Below are 16,327 nucleotides of genomic sequence, written 5' to 3'. Positions count from 1 at the left end.
ATTTCCCCAGCAAAGGTTTTCAACTGCAGATATATATCCTTCCCACCTAGGTAACAATGAGTTTGCTGCTGCGGTGAATGAGACAACCCACGCTTCCTTTCCAAGATACATTTAATTTTGCACCAATGTACAAGAATAATGAATTACCAAAGATTTAGAAATGTTAGTGCTGCCAGCAAACAGATCACAGCTGACCTAAGAAAAGCAGCCTCATAAGGGTGAAGGGAAATGAAGGAACAAAGGGGGAAAGAGCACATGTATATTAACTGAGTCGGCAGGGGCTGAGGTTGGAGGGCTGGAAAAGAAGGGTTAGAAACCCTGGATTTAGAGGAATAAAAGAGCTGAGGAAGGAGTCATGATCTCATTCCATAACAGGGGTCTGAAAATGAATGTTGAGGGATTATAGGACATCAGAGGCAGATATGCAAATAATGTAGATGGAAACAGGAAAGATAAAAAGAAAATAAGGAAACTTTCCTAATGAGGTATGCGAATTTTTAGTTTAAAAAAAAAAAAGATATTTGCAAAGAAAGAGAGGAAAGAGCTTACAGCACAGCTGGAGCAATGGTCACTGTGAAAGGAAAAGATGTGATTGAATAATTAAGATTCTGACTATGCAAGAAGCCAATGTGTCTGTATGGATCAGAATTAATTAATCCTCTACTCCATTAAATCTTCTAATTTCTGCTGAACACCCTAGGTGTGTATCCTGCTCTGCTGCCAACCAGGCCAGCTCTGCCCTTGCGCTTCAGCCCTGTCTGTGGAAATACAGTAGGAACGCAGGTAACCCAGAAGATTAGCAGGCATCACTAGGACTCTGTCCCACTGCTTCGACTAGTTAGTTACAGGCTTTCCTCCACAACCCCCAGCAGAAGCCCTTCTGAAGGTCAAAACAAACAGTGTTTCCTACAAGGTTAAACAGTGCAGAATGGGAACGTATCAAGAGGTGCGCATTTTTAGGTACTTAAAAATATTTTTGCATGCAGTAGTTGTGCCAGGTTCCTTAGCTCACATATCCTGACTGTCCACCCATTGCTAATGCAGTATCGCACAGCATCAGTAGAATTTATTTGTTTTATTTCTTAATTGCACAGTTTTATCACCTTTCAGATCTTTATTTGAAACAACAAAATAAACAGTACAGATTATCCTATAATTTGGCTCTTCTTTATGCCTGGTAAAACAGATGTCATTAGTTCCTTAAAGCATCAACAACAGGAAAGACACTATTACAATACCACTGTCTTCTTGATTAAAACATTGAGGGGAGGGATGAAAAATGTTTGTGGATACTTACCGTGCCCAAAAGATTAGTTCATATTTTTCAAAATACTACTGCTATGTACCCTTGTTGCGTGCCTTGAACACAGCAGTTGAACAGTAAGAAATCTAACAGGTGCTACTGCTGTTACTAGCAATGTTTTCATTTGAATGGCTTCACCAAGCATCTTTTGGAACTTTGTAGCCTAGTATCCTGAGAAAATAAGGTATATATATGCACAGAATCTTGATGTGCACATATGCACCCCTCCGCTTCACCCTAATAAAGTTTGAGCTTCTTGGCTCATTTCACCCACCATTATAACAGAAGGGTTGGAGAGCCAATTCCTGCTTTCACAAGGCAACACAACAGCATAAGCTCAAACTTTCTGACATAGCTGCAAAGCCACAAAGAAAGGGTGTGAATCGCTCAGCCACAAGAAAGCTTCAACGAGAGCTTCCGTCACTGGAGATACTAAAGCTTCAACCACAATAAACTAGGTTTCCTTTGTTAAACTTCTAACGAAATATTTCGGCAAAGAATAGAGAAGACTTTCAACATTCTCCTATAATTTCAGGCCATACATTTTAGCAGGGAGGAGGTCTTCCAAACTGGCCTAACTACAGCAAGGGGAGTCTTGCTTGTAACTATAATGTAAGGAAGAGAGGCTGCTGAGAAGTCCTCAGTAACAGTGCTGGGCATTTTACGCATTGTCTGGTCTACACCATGCTTATGACAGGCTCTAAGGGAGGAAAGAAAGAAAGTCTAATGACCTGCTCCAAAACCACATACACTCACTCCACAGCCACAGGGGGCTTTCCTGACAGAAAAAATTCCAGTGGATGCTCATATTTCCGGTCACACATTTTTCTCTCAAGTCTGTAAGAGGTGTGAGGGATATACTGTGGCAGCACCGGTCACCAAATGGGTGCCCTGAGAAGGGAGGATTCTCAGCTGCTAACATCCACACAGTAACCATCTACCTAGCACCTGTCAGCTGCCCTCCCAGTATGATTAGAGCTGTGTGTTTGACTGTCATAAAGCAGCACAGCCTCCCTGCCTTAAAGTCAGAGATGCTTCAGAAGAACTAATATGCTGTCAAGATCTGTGGTCCCACCTGGGTTAAAACACTTTGCCAAATGAAATCTTGAAGATATTTTCATTTGGTTAAACAAAATAAATCAAACCCCCAAAACCTTCAGGAAAAGGTTCAAGCACTGTAATATCCTGTTCTTGGCCATTTCAGAACAGAATCAATTATTTTTTTATATCAACTGTTAAAAGGTTTTTTCTGGATATATCTTGGAGTAAAATTAACTTGTAGAAAGAAAGGCTTATCACCTCCCCAGGAGAGTAAAGAAGCCAGATTGTCTATTGCTGTCTCCTTTTCCAGAACCATGAGATTAAATCTGCCAACAATGCCCTTTCCCCATGCATAAATGAGAAAAGGAAGCCCAATTTCAAATATTTTCACCAAAGGCATTAATCTGACTTTTCTCCTGTCCTGTTTTGACAGATGCTTTATGAAAAGCTATTGCTGTAGACTCTAGTTAAAGTGAAAACAAATATCACTATGACAATAGGGAAACGGGGATCAAAAAGGAGGAGGAAGCAAAGTATGTTATCAATCTGTTTGCTTTCCATGCTGTTTGTACCCCTCCTTTCAATATATGTCCTGCAGCAGCATTCTCCTCCTGTTGCAGAGTGGCAAGCACTACTCAGAAAAGGAACAGCACTTGCAAGCCTCAGTCTGCAAGGGCAAGCTGTGCATTGCCTGTTCCACCGCTCCCCACGCAAGCACAACAGTACCTTTTGTGCTTAACACAAAACACACAAGGATCTCCCAGGAAATGAGGTATACATATTTAGAAATGCATTAAAAAGCCTGAAAAATAATTGAAAAAGCCCCTAAGCCCCTAATCACACATTCACTAGATGCTTCCAGCAAATTGGAAGACTTACGATACTGAAGGCATGAGACATGCCCACCTAAAACAGCACCATGCCTCAGAGTTAATGGTCTGATCCAAAGCTCGCTGGAATTTTTCCACTCACTCTTGCAGGCTTTGGATCAATTGCTGACAAAAATCTAATCCCCAGTATAGCCAAGACAGGCTTCAGTATCGTACAAGCCTTCCCCAAACAGCCAAACACTCACAGCTGTTTCCAAGTGCTCTCTCCAATGTGCAAGCACTAGATTCATTCAGTGCTGGAAGGGTGGAAGAGGGAATATTCATTTGTAAGGAGGGAAGGGCAGGGACTGTCACAATTTTGAGCCTAGTCAACCGAGGCTTAGGAACCTAGAGAAATACAGCCAGCCTCCAGCAGATGAACTCTAACAAAATTTCAGCAAATGGGTACATTATTCATGAAGACAAAAGCCTCTGGAGAAACAAACCTGGAGCTGAAGTAAAGCAGCTATTTTAATCAATAAACCTGTAGCAGAAACCATCTGCACCAGGCCTATTTAAAACCAGCCATTTACATTTCAAAGGGCAAATAATCTGCGTGCAGCAATTCTGCTTGGTTTTATGACCATTCCCCTTTTTTCCTGATTAAGCAATGTATTTCTGCAAACTTTCTAATTCAGTCTGATAACAGCTGCCTGTGATGAGGGGAAGGGAAGAGCTTTCAGATTAAACCCATTCCTTCTCATTCTATATGTGCATCTCTTCAGAATCAAAAGCAGCATACCTGTTGGGATTTATTCACATATTCCCTGATTGTAATCAAAGAAAATTTTTAGCACATTAAGTATTTTTAAAATAAAGGTGAGGAAATCCCCTCATTCAGCAATCTGTATCGATGTGTCAGACTGCAAATCCCCTGCAGCCCCAGCTGCAGACAGTGTCTCATATCTTCATATCTTACTGGTAAAAAGGCAGAACTGCCCGTTTTCATGGTCCCTCAGCATCTCCTGCTTGGAGGCATTCAATAAGAGTTAAAAATAATGCTCACCCTTGAAATGACCATTTTCTGCCATGGGACTTGATGAAAAATAAAAGCCTAAGAATTACTGAGAGCTTCCCCACACTACCACTTTGACCCTATACATGCCAAATTCAGAGCAACCTCGACAGGCTGGAGAAGTGGGCTAACAGCAACCTAACAAGTTCAAAAAAGGCAAATGCAAAGCCCTGCACCGCAGGAGGAATAAACCCATGTAACAAGACAGGCTGGGGGTCTAACAGCTGGAAAACAGTTTTGCAGAAAAGGGTTTGGGGTGTTAGTGGAGTAAAAGTTCAACATCAGTCAGCACAGTTCCCTGCAACAGCAAAGGCCAATGGCATACTGGGCTGTATTTTTAAAAGCATAGCCATAAGGTAGATGGAAGTGATTTCTAACCTCTACTCGGTGCTTGTGAGACTTGAGAACAAGACAGACATTGACAAACTGGACTGAGTTCCACAAAGGGCTGCAGAAGGGGTGAGGGCACATGAGGACAGACATATGAGGAGATGTTGAGGGAGCTGGACTTTTTCGGTAAGAGGAGAAAGCTCAGGGAAAACCTTACTGCTGCCTTCAACTACCTAATGGGAAGGTATAAAAAAACAGAGCTAGCGTCCGCTTGAATAAAGAAGAAGTGACAGTCACAAGCTGGCACATGGGAAATTCAGATTGTATATTAGGAAAATATTAGGAAAAAAATTTCCACCATGTAGATGAACACACAGAGGAACAGGTTGTACAGAAAGATTGCTGAATCTCCAGCTTTGCAGATATTCAAAACTCATCTGCAAAAACCTTTAAACATCTTCACCTAGCTGGGCCTATTTTGAATAGGGTTTGTATTAGATGGCCTTCAGAGGTCCTTCCCAGCCTAATTTTTTCTGCAGTTCTATGAGTCTCTCTATAAAGCTTTGTTCTACTATCCCAGCTCTCCTGTCATTCCTTTCGAGTATTTCCCATAGACAATGGCCATACTACCTCACACACATGGGAAATGTTGAACAGCAATGCTCCCTGAATAAAAAAAAAATCCATTCAAGTTATTATTTTGCAGAAATCTGTTCAGACATGTCCTGTTAATCTGTAACAACAATCTGGAGAGCCCCATTTTTTCGAATTCTGCTAAAGGCAAGGATCAGTACTTTTTCTAGCATCTCTGTAACTTCCTCCAGCAGCCACAGCTCCTACCTGCACATAAACTATTGCCTCGGGCTGTTCACAAACAGTCCAACACACAGGAATGCAGCTTGGTGCTTCTTAGGAAAACAAGAGCAGCTCAGATGTATTCCTTGCTGTGTCTCAGGCGTGTCTGTGTCCCTTCTATTGTTCCATATGTTTCCTCACTACTATCTAACTTTCTACCTCTTACCATTTCTCTGTCCACTGTGGAATGCTTTGAATGAAGGCTTGGAACGCCACACCGCAGGTATAGCTGAAGTTGTACTGACACCCAGAGGAGCTGCCTGGGAATTGCTGCTTAACAAGGGAATAAAAGATTTTATTGCAAAATCAGATGTAAACCCAAACACGCTTAACCTTGATTTAAAAAAGAAGAAGGAGAAAGAAGCGTTCTAACACATTCATCTTGAAAAAGATAGTTCTACCTTGGAATAAAGGTCAAAACACGAAGTAAGAAAACTGCCTTGTTATTTACTTGAAAAAATAAGGTATTTTCAAATGACCAGCGGGATCACTGTAGAGTGATCCTGGGTTGGTTTTTTGTTTGGCTGAGTTTTCTTTAAACACTTGGCCCCTCTTTTTGTTACCACCACATGACACCAAAGTATCTCAGGGGAACGTAAGACTCATTTTGAAGAGGGACTGATGCAAGCTTCTTTGAAATGCTACTCTTCTGTTCCCAGATTTGAATTAAACCTTCAAAAACTTCACTGATCTATGTGTCAATTGATTGGTGAATTTGGGGGTCAAAAGGCAAAGGAAAGACAGTAGTTGATGTGGATCTAAGAAAAAAATGAGATCAAGCCACACCACATAATGGTGCTGGCAAAACAACAGACTAGATGTCAAGAGACTGGATGCTGTTTGAAAAAGCTCTTTATTAATAAAGACCTGTAATGGGAACTAATGGGCTAGGTATATGCACTTCCTTAACATTCTACACAAAAAAATCAAAAAAAGGTGTTAGGTGCACTTAGGTAGCAAATCTGGTGTGTTTCCTCAGCAATGGATCTGTGTACTTTTACTTTTTCCAGGAATAGGTTAACCCAGAGGTCATTTTGATATGACTTTAACTTTTTATTTAACCTAAAGAAAGAAATTATTTTACTAACTGCAAAGCCATGACAGCCACACTGCAAGCACATCAGGTATACTCTGATTCAGAAGACACATTCCCACTTGGCCTTCAGGCTTGATGAAGATGAAGCACATCAGCTGCTTGATGTCTTGAGATACTACCCAAATATCTTATGCCAATTTGGGTTCCTATCCCAAACAGAAATACAGGCTGGGTGGAGAATGGATTGAAAGCAGCCCTGAGGAGAATCACCTGGGAGTGTTAGTGGATGAGAAGCTCAACATGACCTGGCAGTGTGTATTTGCAGCCCAGAAGGCCAAGTGTATCCTGGGCTGCATCAAAAGAAACCTGGCCAGCAGGTCAAGGGAGGTGACTCTCCCCTTCTACTCAGCTCGCAAGAGACCCCACCTGTAGCACTGCGTTCAGCTCTGGGGCACCCAACAGAAGAAGGACATGGAGCTGTTGGAGTGAGCCCAGAGGAGGGCCACAAAGGTGATCAGGGGGCTGGAGCACCTCCCCTGTGAAGGCAGGCTGAGAGGGTTGGGGTTGTTCAGCCTGGAGAAGGGAAGGCTCTGGGGAGCCCTTATGGCAGCCTTCCAGTAGCTCAAGGGGGCCTACAAGAAAGCTGGAGAGGGACTTTGCCCAAGGGCTTGTAGTGATGGGACAAGGAGAAACGGCTTTCAGCTGAAAGGGGGTAGGTTTAGATTAGCTATTAGGAAGAAATTCTTCACAGTGAGGGTGGTGAGGCACTGAACAGGTTGCTCAGAGAAGCTGTGGATGCCCCATCCCTGGAAGTGTTCAAGGCCAGGCTGGATGGGGCTTTGAGCAACCTGTTCTAGTAGAAAGTGTCCCTGCCCATGTCAGGGGGTCTGGAATTCTACAATCTTTAAGGTCCCTTCCAACCCAAACCAGTCTATGATTCTAAATAATGTAGAAGTTGCCCTAAGTGGTGTGTTTGTTATCACAAAGCAAACCAGTCACTCCTGATAAATATCCTTTAGTGGTTTTAGGAGAAGAGATATTGAAACATAAGAATCCCTTAGAAACAGATTCTCGCAATTATGTTTATAAATAAGTTGCCTGATTTCCATAATTGCTAGACTCTAAGCAACCCTCACTTGCTTGCCATCTTTAAAAACAAAAAAATTTAAAAATCACCTCAATGTGAATAACACACATGTCCCACATACAGCAGAATTACTGAGTCCTTTATACTCCTACTATAGAGCAATTAATGGAGAACAGAACTTGTAATGGGAGTTTCAGACATGGTTTTGTGCTACACTTTCGGATGCCTTGCACAGAAACAAGAATCTAGGAGTCAGGGTTACACTGGCTCCAAGCCACTTCTGGCTCTCCAATTTCAGCTCTTGGCATAATTTAGCCAGGTCCATCTGTCCCTTCTTGCCCATGGGCATCAACACTGCCAGGAACCTCAGCAAGGTGATGTGTTACGGCCCTGCCTCTCATGTATTTCCCTCCCTTGCGCACACGCCTGGGCCAGCCCTGCTAAATGCTCACTCAGCCTCAGCTCCCACGACAAAGCTATGGGTTTGTAGTACTCCTTCCCCAGCACAGCGGAGCAGCCAGCAAGCAGGGACCTTTCTCCCTCCCCATTTGAATGCTTTTAAGCTTTCAGCAGTTTCTCCTCTCACCCAACAAATCCTTTGGCAGGCATTTTAAGAAGAGGCAGTACCTCCTACGCCCTGACATGTAAGCCTGCAGCCAGGGAACTAGGACATGCACCTTAGACATGGAAGAGCAAGGGCAGCTCCCTGCAAAGCATCCATGCCAAGATGCACAGCCTGGGGAACATGCTCCCTGTCCCTCCCTCAGCAGCTCCCAAGTGAACCAGAGAATCTCACCCCAACCCAAGCACACTAAACTCACCCCACATTCACAGATACTTTCTGCTTTAAGCAACGTTTTCCAGAAGAAATAAACCTCTTTCACGCACACCTCCACCAATCAAAAGCAGCTCACCAATGTATTTTTCAAGCAGGCCTAGTGAGAATCATCACTTGTCATTCAATGAGTCAAGTAAAGGCTCATGTCAAAATATTGCTCCCAGCCTCATCAAAACACTCTGAACTTTGTGGGTCTAAAATACTATATTGCAAGCCTCAAAAGTTTACCTATTTTCACATGACTATGCTTTGTCTCTAGCTTTTTGTTGAATGTTTTTTGACACTTTCCAGTTTTCAGCCACACCTGAAATCCTAACATAGATATCTGAAGAATTAGAGCAAGTTAGCAAAGGTTTGACTTTTTATAGTTGACCACTGTCAGCTCAGGCAAAGTAGTACTTCTTTGTAGCTATTTTACCAAACTACATTTCCATTCTCTTTGCAAGCCTGTTAAACCAGAATTTAGGAATATGAATAGGGTATCAATAAATACAGTCTGAACACATATTATGACATGTCCTAGTGTGAAAGCTTACACACACTATATATTTGAATGTGCTTGTTACATATGTACAGGACTCTGTTTCATACCATGCCCTGAAGCTTATTAGTTTTGGCTTTGATAAGACAGCTTGGAACTGAGTGAGAGCACATTAAGAACCAGTCTCCTCTGCGAGCAGATGGCAGCTCCTTATGGCAGGGACAAAGCACATGGACACAGCATTGCTATTCCTGTGCAATGCTCAGAAAACTAGGACTGGGATGGCTGGGTTCATTTTTTTGCTTACTTCACCTCTTAAAAATAGGTAACAAGTACACACAAATACAGCCATACATATTACCTAAAACTAAAAGGTTCAATTCTCTTCCAACTTTTATTGGACTGGAAGCCTGCCATGCTGGAGGATATTCAACATATTTTTGTAATAGTGCTTAAAATGAGCCCAGAAGAATACATGCTTTCTTTCTGTCGATCATCCTACATCACCCCAGTAAAACCCAGATAACCCCTCTTCTAGTGCCTTTAATGTCACCGGGGGCCATAGGTCTGCTGTTTCCACTCCATAAAGCTGAAGACAGGAATATTGACATTCTACAGCAGCATCGTTGGCTCCACTCTCTCCCCTACCCTTCTCTTGCCAAGCACAGTTACCACGTGCCTGACACTTGCAGGAAAGCAGAGGCCCCAAAGATCAAATTACCAAATGTCATGTTCTTTTATCCAGCCAAACGGAAAACGACGGTACAAGAAGTGCCTCCTTTGCTGTAGAGCTGCTTTACTTCTCAGCACAGATTCTGCTTCTCAATCCAAGGGCTAAAGTAAGCAAGCAAGGATGGAAGCAAAGGGAATAAAAGAGTTGTAACAGGAAAACAGAAAAAAGAAAGAACTCTACTGCTTCAGCCTTGGCTATCAGCTAGAGAATGGGAAGCAGATTTATAGCTGTTATGGTAAACCACTTAAAGAAACCAAGGCACCCAGCTATCTGTACTCTGTCAACATAAATTTTATCTTTTAAACACACTCCAACAAAAAAAAAAACCACAACACATTCCACATGTAAAACTCATTTTCATCCCCTTATCTAGTGGAACTATTCAGAAAGCATTTTCAAGCTAGGTGGTAGTTGACTTTTTCAACATCTAGGTAGGAAGGTCCCTTTGTCAAGCACATGCCACATCCTGTTGCTTGAAACCACCCCAATGAGAAGAGGAGAGCTGGGCTGCTTGCATTTCCCTATTGGAAAGCAGGATGCCAGTCAAGACTCAAGATCTCTCTAAAGAAGCCAATTTGTAGTCTCGTGGTGTGTGGGAGTGTTTTGCATGTCACTGTCTGCCAAAATAATTTGTCAGCAGGGTGAATTTCCTCAGCTGTGCATCAGGTGTTGAGATGCTACAAAAATCAAGAGCCCTCAGAATGAGGGCTCAGGGGCAAGCGGGTGGGAGAAGAGGAAGCTAAAATCCCACCCAGTCCCCTCTGGGGAGCTACACTCTGAATAATAACATTATTCAGTAATAAGTACCGATGAGAAAAAAACATCCTACAGGATGCAGTACAGGATGTACTCTATTTCCACCATATATTAAATGGGCAGAAACATAAACCCACCTCATCAGATATGCCTACTGTTGTTAAAACCCCTTAGCAATTCGGTACCTCAGCAGCAAAGGCTGGAGACTTAATTCTGGAAGAAAACACTATTTGCATTGCACTTGCATACACAAACAAGGCCATACACATGCAAATCTAAATCAAATTCTGATTTCTTCCTTTTCCAATTACAGTTAACAAAAGCAGAAGAAAAAGACAGTGTCCTAAAGCTCAGTATTACTGGGAGAGGGGTTGCCAGGATGATGTGTAAGTACCAAACACTAATGATTGTTGCACAGATTTTAATAAGTAAAAAACATTCTTCTTCTACACCCCAGTTCTCTGTAGATAAGGCCAGACTTTGGTGACATTAAAACTCTACTAATTAACAGGGGAAGAGGTGATTAAATAAGGTTTTCCATGTATTCAATCACTTAAAGGTGACATCGGAAGTTCCTGAAAGTTCATCGCCATTTGCAAAGGTCTCTCAGGTCCGGTGGATGCAATTGCTGGAGAGCCACGGCTCATCCCCTGCCATAGCAGGGACTGGACGTGGTAACACTTTCCCTCATCCTGCTTCCGTATCTTCAGACATCAGAGCAAAATGTCAGGATCTTCCCATGTCCAGAACCACCTCTGAGATGGTGCCAACATGGCTGAAGTAGCACAAAGCCTCTTGAATCCGGAGTTGAGAACATCTGTTCTTGTGTTTACCTGACATACACAGTCTGCACATGATACATTTTTGGTATATCCTGAGCATATCTAATGCAGGCCAGACTTTGAAAAGATATTTTGGTACATATTTTGGTACCAATATTCCTGTCCATCTCCTGTGATTTTAACACTGTTTTCCTCTCTGAACTGTGTTCCTTTTTCTGCAGTTGAGTCAAGTTTTGTCTACTGATCAGACACACCCAGGAGTCCCTTCTCCTGGTTATCACAGGGAGGAACATCAGTAGAACTAAGGGCATTGCTTGGGGAAAGCAGGCACCGATTCAGTAACAATGTGAGAGAGGCTTAAAACTAACTTGTGAATTAATATTTGTCCAGGTAGAAGTCTTATTTCCAGTTTCATGACAAATCACTTGACAAATTCATACATACTCTGTATCTACAACTGTACTTGAGGTTGCTGTATAGCAGCTCTATATGGGAAAAAAGAGAACTTCTAGAATAAAAACCAAAAAAGCTGGACACTCAAATTAGTTTCCAAATAGTATCAGATACCAGTAGCAGTAGCTGTCCTTAAAGAAACTTTCGAAATCCCACAGACCGCAAAGCAACACAAGGCACTAAGCATGATTTTTCTTTGCTGTCAATATGGAAAGAAAATGAATTTCACTGGGAAGTATTTCTGTCTGCAGTGCTGCAGTATCCAGATTGTTCTTGTATTCAATGATCGTACCACAAAATAAAAGTAACTATCCTGATCTAAGTACCTCTATACTGAACTGACTATACAGAGAAAACCAAAGATTCAAACAATTTCTGGAAGAGTTTGATTTTTAAAACGTAGGGATCTCACAGAGAAAACACTCCTTTTTATCAGCCAAATTCCCCCATTTTTAAAAACCTCCCTATTGTTTGTCAGGCTGAATCTTTTTTCTGGATGGCAAGAAATGAAGCTTCAAGAAAAATTATTCAAGCACTGCCAAAAAACCTGCTAGATTTTCATTGTTACGTTGCAAGATTTTAAGGGACTGAGAAAGAGTTGTGAGGTTCAGGCTGTTTGGAAAAAAACACAAAGAAGTGTGCTGAAGAAGGACGATGCCATTGAAGCCATAAGAGAGGAGCAGGAGTGGGCATAGGCTGGGTAGTTTCTGCTTTCTGAGGCAGATCCCTGCTGTGCATATGTGATAACACTGCCTTGCTCGCACCCTCTGTCTCAAAGGGAACAGAGCCCAGAAAATAAAAACGATCTATCAGCTGAGGGGAAGCACACATCCAGTGCTGTAAGACTATCGTGTTGTGTCTAAACTGATAAAAAAGGCTTGCTTATTGAAGTTATCCATACAGAAAGCCTACATGACTGCGAGGGTATAAAATATTGACTCAGCGCTCGATGGAGCTCCCTCTCAGCCAGCCTGAGATTCTCCATCATCGTCACACTGCGCTTTCCTTCTGAGCCGGTCGTATGTCTATTTACTTTCTTTCACTTGTAGCTTACTATAATGTTTTAATCAACTCTGTAGTCTATCTTTTTACCTTTCTGTGTGTTGTTTATTAGAATACTATCAAGGGTGAGCGGCATATGATCACTGCCTCCATTATATTAACAGGGAAAATGGCTTGCTTGTGGCCACTGATTTATGCTGTTTATTATATTAATCACACGGTAAGTCCTAGTGTTTGTTTACACCACCTGGGCCCACACCCGGTGAAGTGGATTCCCCACTCTGAATAGCAGATGGGAAGTCTGTCGGGTCATGACAAGGGCAGAGATACATCTTTTCAGAACTGCCAGCTCATACCTTCAAGGTAGAATTCCAAAGAATTCCAACAATTACTTTTTTTTTCCCCACTGAAAAATCTGGAGAGAATTAATATTCAAAATAGATGCATAAAGTACATAAAATTCATTATTTGCTATACCTGGGCACTAGAGTGTAAAAAAATTAACAGTTGCCTTCTTTGTCGAGAAAGCGTCCAGAAACGGGAGTTTGGGAAGATTTACAGCAGCAGCTGAAGAAAAGATTTACTAATGGTGGATAAATTGTAACCTCTATCTGGAATATGCACAAGGTTTTAAGTATTTTGACTGCATCACTGTGACAATAATGACAGCTTTCAAAATACAGGACCAGACCCCACACTGAGATACATCACTTTTTCCCATTCAGTCGCATTCAATTAACTTGCTTTCCCTCAAAACAATTTCTTATCCATTTGCTATATTCTTATAATTTTTTTTTTGCTTTCTTCAAAGTACTTTCCCTATTTAACCCATTTTACCTGTCCCTGAATCATTCTCAGTTCTTTTTACATCATGTTTCCTCTTCTTTAAGTTCCCATCTTTCCTTTTACTAAGGCCCCCTTCTTTTTAATATCACTTTCCTAGCAGGAGGTGGAGAGCAAACCTTTCTCAAGCTCCACTTTAAGATAGTAAGAGTGGTGCTTTGCAAGCTATTTCTAAACATATCTAAGACAACTGAAGAGAAAGAAAAGGGAGGGTTGAGCATAAAAAGACATGGAATTTTATCATGCTCTAATTCTATTATAAGAACTACACAGGAATGTACAGTGAAGGTGAAACGGTGACTTATGCCTTCATTTAAATAAGATTTGTTTGAAAGCAATCAGTACTCATGAAGCCTCATCTGGGATTTTAAAAAATGGAAAGTAATTTGTACAGGTGTTCAAATAGCTGGTTAAAACATGTGCACTTCACTCTTGTGGCTTCATCTTGTAAATGCAACTTCAACTAAATCCGAACCAGAAAACTAATTCAGATTTTGCTACCAAAACACACCAGGGCAGACCACTCTTCCTATTTAAGAGCAGACACCAAGTTATCCAATGCAAGGGTTTTGGGGAAACACTCGGATTTTTCAAGTCTTCACCAACCTTCGAAATTTTAAAGGTTCGCTATCACTAGGCAGCTGAAGCTTAGCCTGTTCAAATCCTAAGTCTGACCTCTTTATATTTTCTTAACTGCCACCAGATGATCGTTCCTTCTCCTTTCTAGATGCACATTGGCATACCTGATACTCTTCTCACCTGGTACCACACAGATTTCTCTTAAAAAAACCCAAAAACCCCAAACAACCAACAAAAAAACCCCAACTAAACCACTTCGTAACATCTGCACTGATTTCCTGGGCAATGATATTGGCATTTAGCCTTTTTATTCTTCCCTCTCAGGAACTAGGTTATTATTGGCTCATAAAGCAGTGCCTGGGCAATATTACTAGCCAATTAATGCCTATTTAGTAGAAAGTAAAAAATGCAGCCACCTTCCAGCCCCTACAGGCATTTTTTTCTTCCTCTCCCTGACAAGGCCAGATGGCATTCTGGCCAACCTTCGCCCACCCTTCACGAGCCATGCACTTCATTCAGACAATGCAGCTAGCAACTTGGGAAACACATTACCATCACAGCTGGATAGATGCTAGAAAAGTGGCTGTTACTGCCCCAAACAATGGGAAAATTAATAGCTTCAATTAAAAGACATAGATTAAACCTCTACCAAGGTATAGTCACCTTTTCAGTTTTGTATACTGTTGTGGTTTTGTTTTATTCAATTTTCCAGCTCTCATCACATAACAGGATGACAAACACATAACTAGGAACAGAAATGCACGGCCAACAATGAATGTTTACAACAGGATGGTCATCCCCATCTCACTGCCCCATTTAAACACAGGATATACGAGGACGATGAACCCACCCACATTCAAAGGAAGAGTCCGATTACATGTTTCAGTGGAGGCAGCCCAGAATATTTAGCCTTTTTCAAGATCAAGTACCAGTAGTCCAGTTGTTTTCCTGTTGTTTCTTTGTATACACCCTTCACACTAATTTGATGTTCCTATTAAGCTATGATTTGCCCCAGCTCCTGGTTACTGCATCAAGATGCTATTTCATGTCCTGCCTACTCCACACATCAGTCACATTTCAAAGAGCCATCAGAAAAGGGAGCAAAACATGAAATACCATTAGTCAAAAGCCACCTGAAAATTAACTAACATGAAGCTCACTTAATTAAAAAGGAGAAATAATTTTCTTTCAGAAAGACCCCTACCTCAAAACCATTACATTAAAATTACTTTTTACCCCAACAGCTTATGATCAAAAGCAACACCAAACATTGTAATTATTTTTAGATCACATATTCTCTTCCCCACTTTCATTGACTGAAGTAATTTAAGGGACCTCTCTATTTACATACTTTGTCTTTTTAGCTATAGTCCTCACTTGTCATAAATAATGACTTCATCTTAAAGAGGCTGGTTTTTTTATGTATGTGTATACACACACACACGTATATGCATGTATAGTGATGCCAGAGAGACTCTAAGCAGCCTGCAGCTATACCATGATGAGCTGTGGTCTAATCTGCTGCTAACATCTGAGGAGGATCACTCCCAACCCCAGTCTGGGAGAAAAATTACCACTGAGGAAACAGCCCCACTGGGTCAAGTGATGACTTTCTCGCACAGCAAGGTCCCTGTCACTTGCCTTAGTGACAGGCTATAGGATATTGCAGTTTGAGCTGGAAATGCTATACAGTGTTTTGGACCAGATGTAAAACACTGGATGCTGATGACTCTTAAAAGATCCATGAGAACTCCATGTACAGGAGGAATTGTCCCCTCTGTGCTCTGCCACATTCCTTTTTGGGAATTTTGCTAAAATCCTTTCCACAGGTTTTATCTGAAAACTAATTTCTGAAGGGACAAACCTCTGCAAAGTACCTGTGAGCTACTTCACCTGCCACAACATAATAGTGCTTTTGAAGTTTTTCTGTAAAGTGCCAGGCTATAAGGTTAGGTTTCAAAGTCAAGCATCCAGAAGCTTATAAATGCCAGAGCTCATGTCATTTGAGCATCACACTTCATCCCTGATGACAACCTTTAATAAGTCACTACTTTCTTCTACTGGACTCTTGCCTCAGTGCTTAAGTAAGAGACCTGCTTGACATCCTTTTGTGTTTTGTATATGCAGTGCACAGTCTTAAGATTTATTTATTCCAACACTACCAAAACTGTGCACAGAATGTAAAATAATTAATTTTATCTTAAGCATCTCCGACTGTGTGTCCCCACAGTATCTGAGTTTCTTGTGACCATGAAATTTACCCTCACTATGCTCCTCTAAGGTGAGGTTGCAATATTGTCTGTATTCTGTAGCTGGGCAAGTGA

The 16,327-nt window shown here is 41.6% G+C and overlaps 1 protein-coding gene across 6 annotated transcripts in view; it reads right to left on the bottom strand.

Annotated features, from left to right (window-relative positions):
* The window catches only part of DGKI (diacylglycerol kinase iota), a 228,521-nt gene that overhangs the window by 36,655 nt on the left and 175,539 nt on the right, over positions 1-16,327 (bottom strand). The window lies entirely within an intron of this gene.

Source organism: Falco biarmicus, chromosome 5, assembly GCF_023638135.1.
Source record: "Falco biarmicus isolate bFalBia1 chromosome 5, bFalBia1.pri, whole genome shotgun sequence".
Lineage (NCBI taxonomy): Eukaryota > Metazoa > Chordata > Aves > Falconiformes > Falconidae > Falco > Falco biarmicus.
The sequence above is the reverse complement of the archived record's forward strand: the minus strand, read 5'-3'. Positions and strand labels throughout refer to the sequence as shown.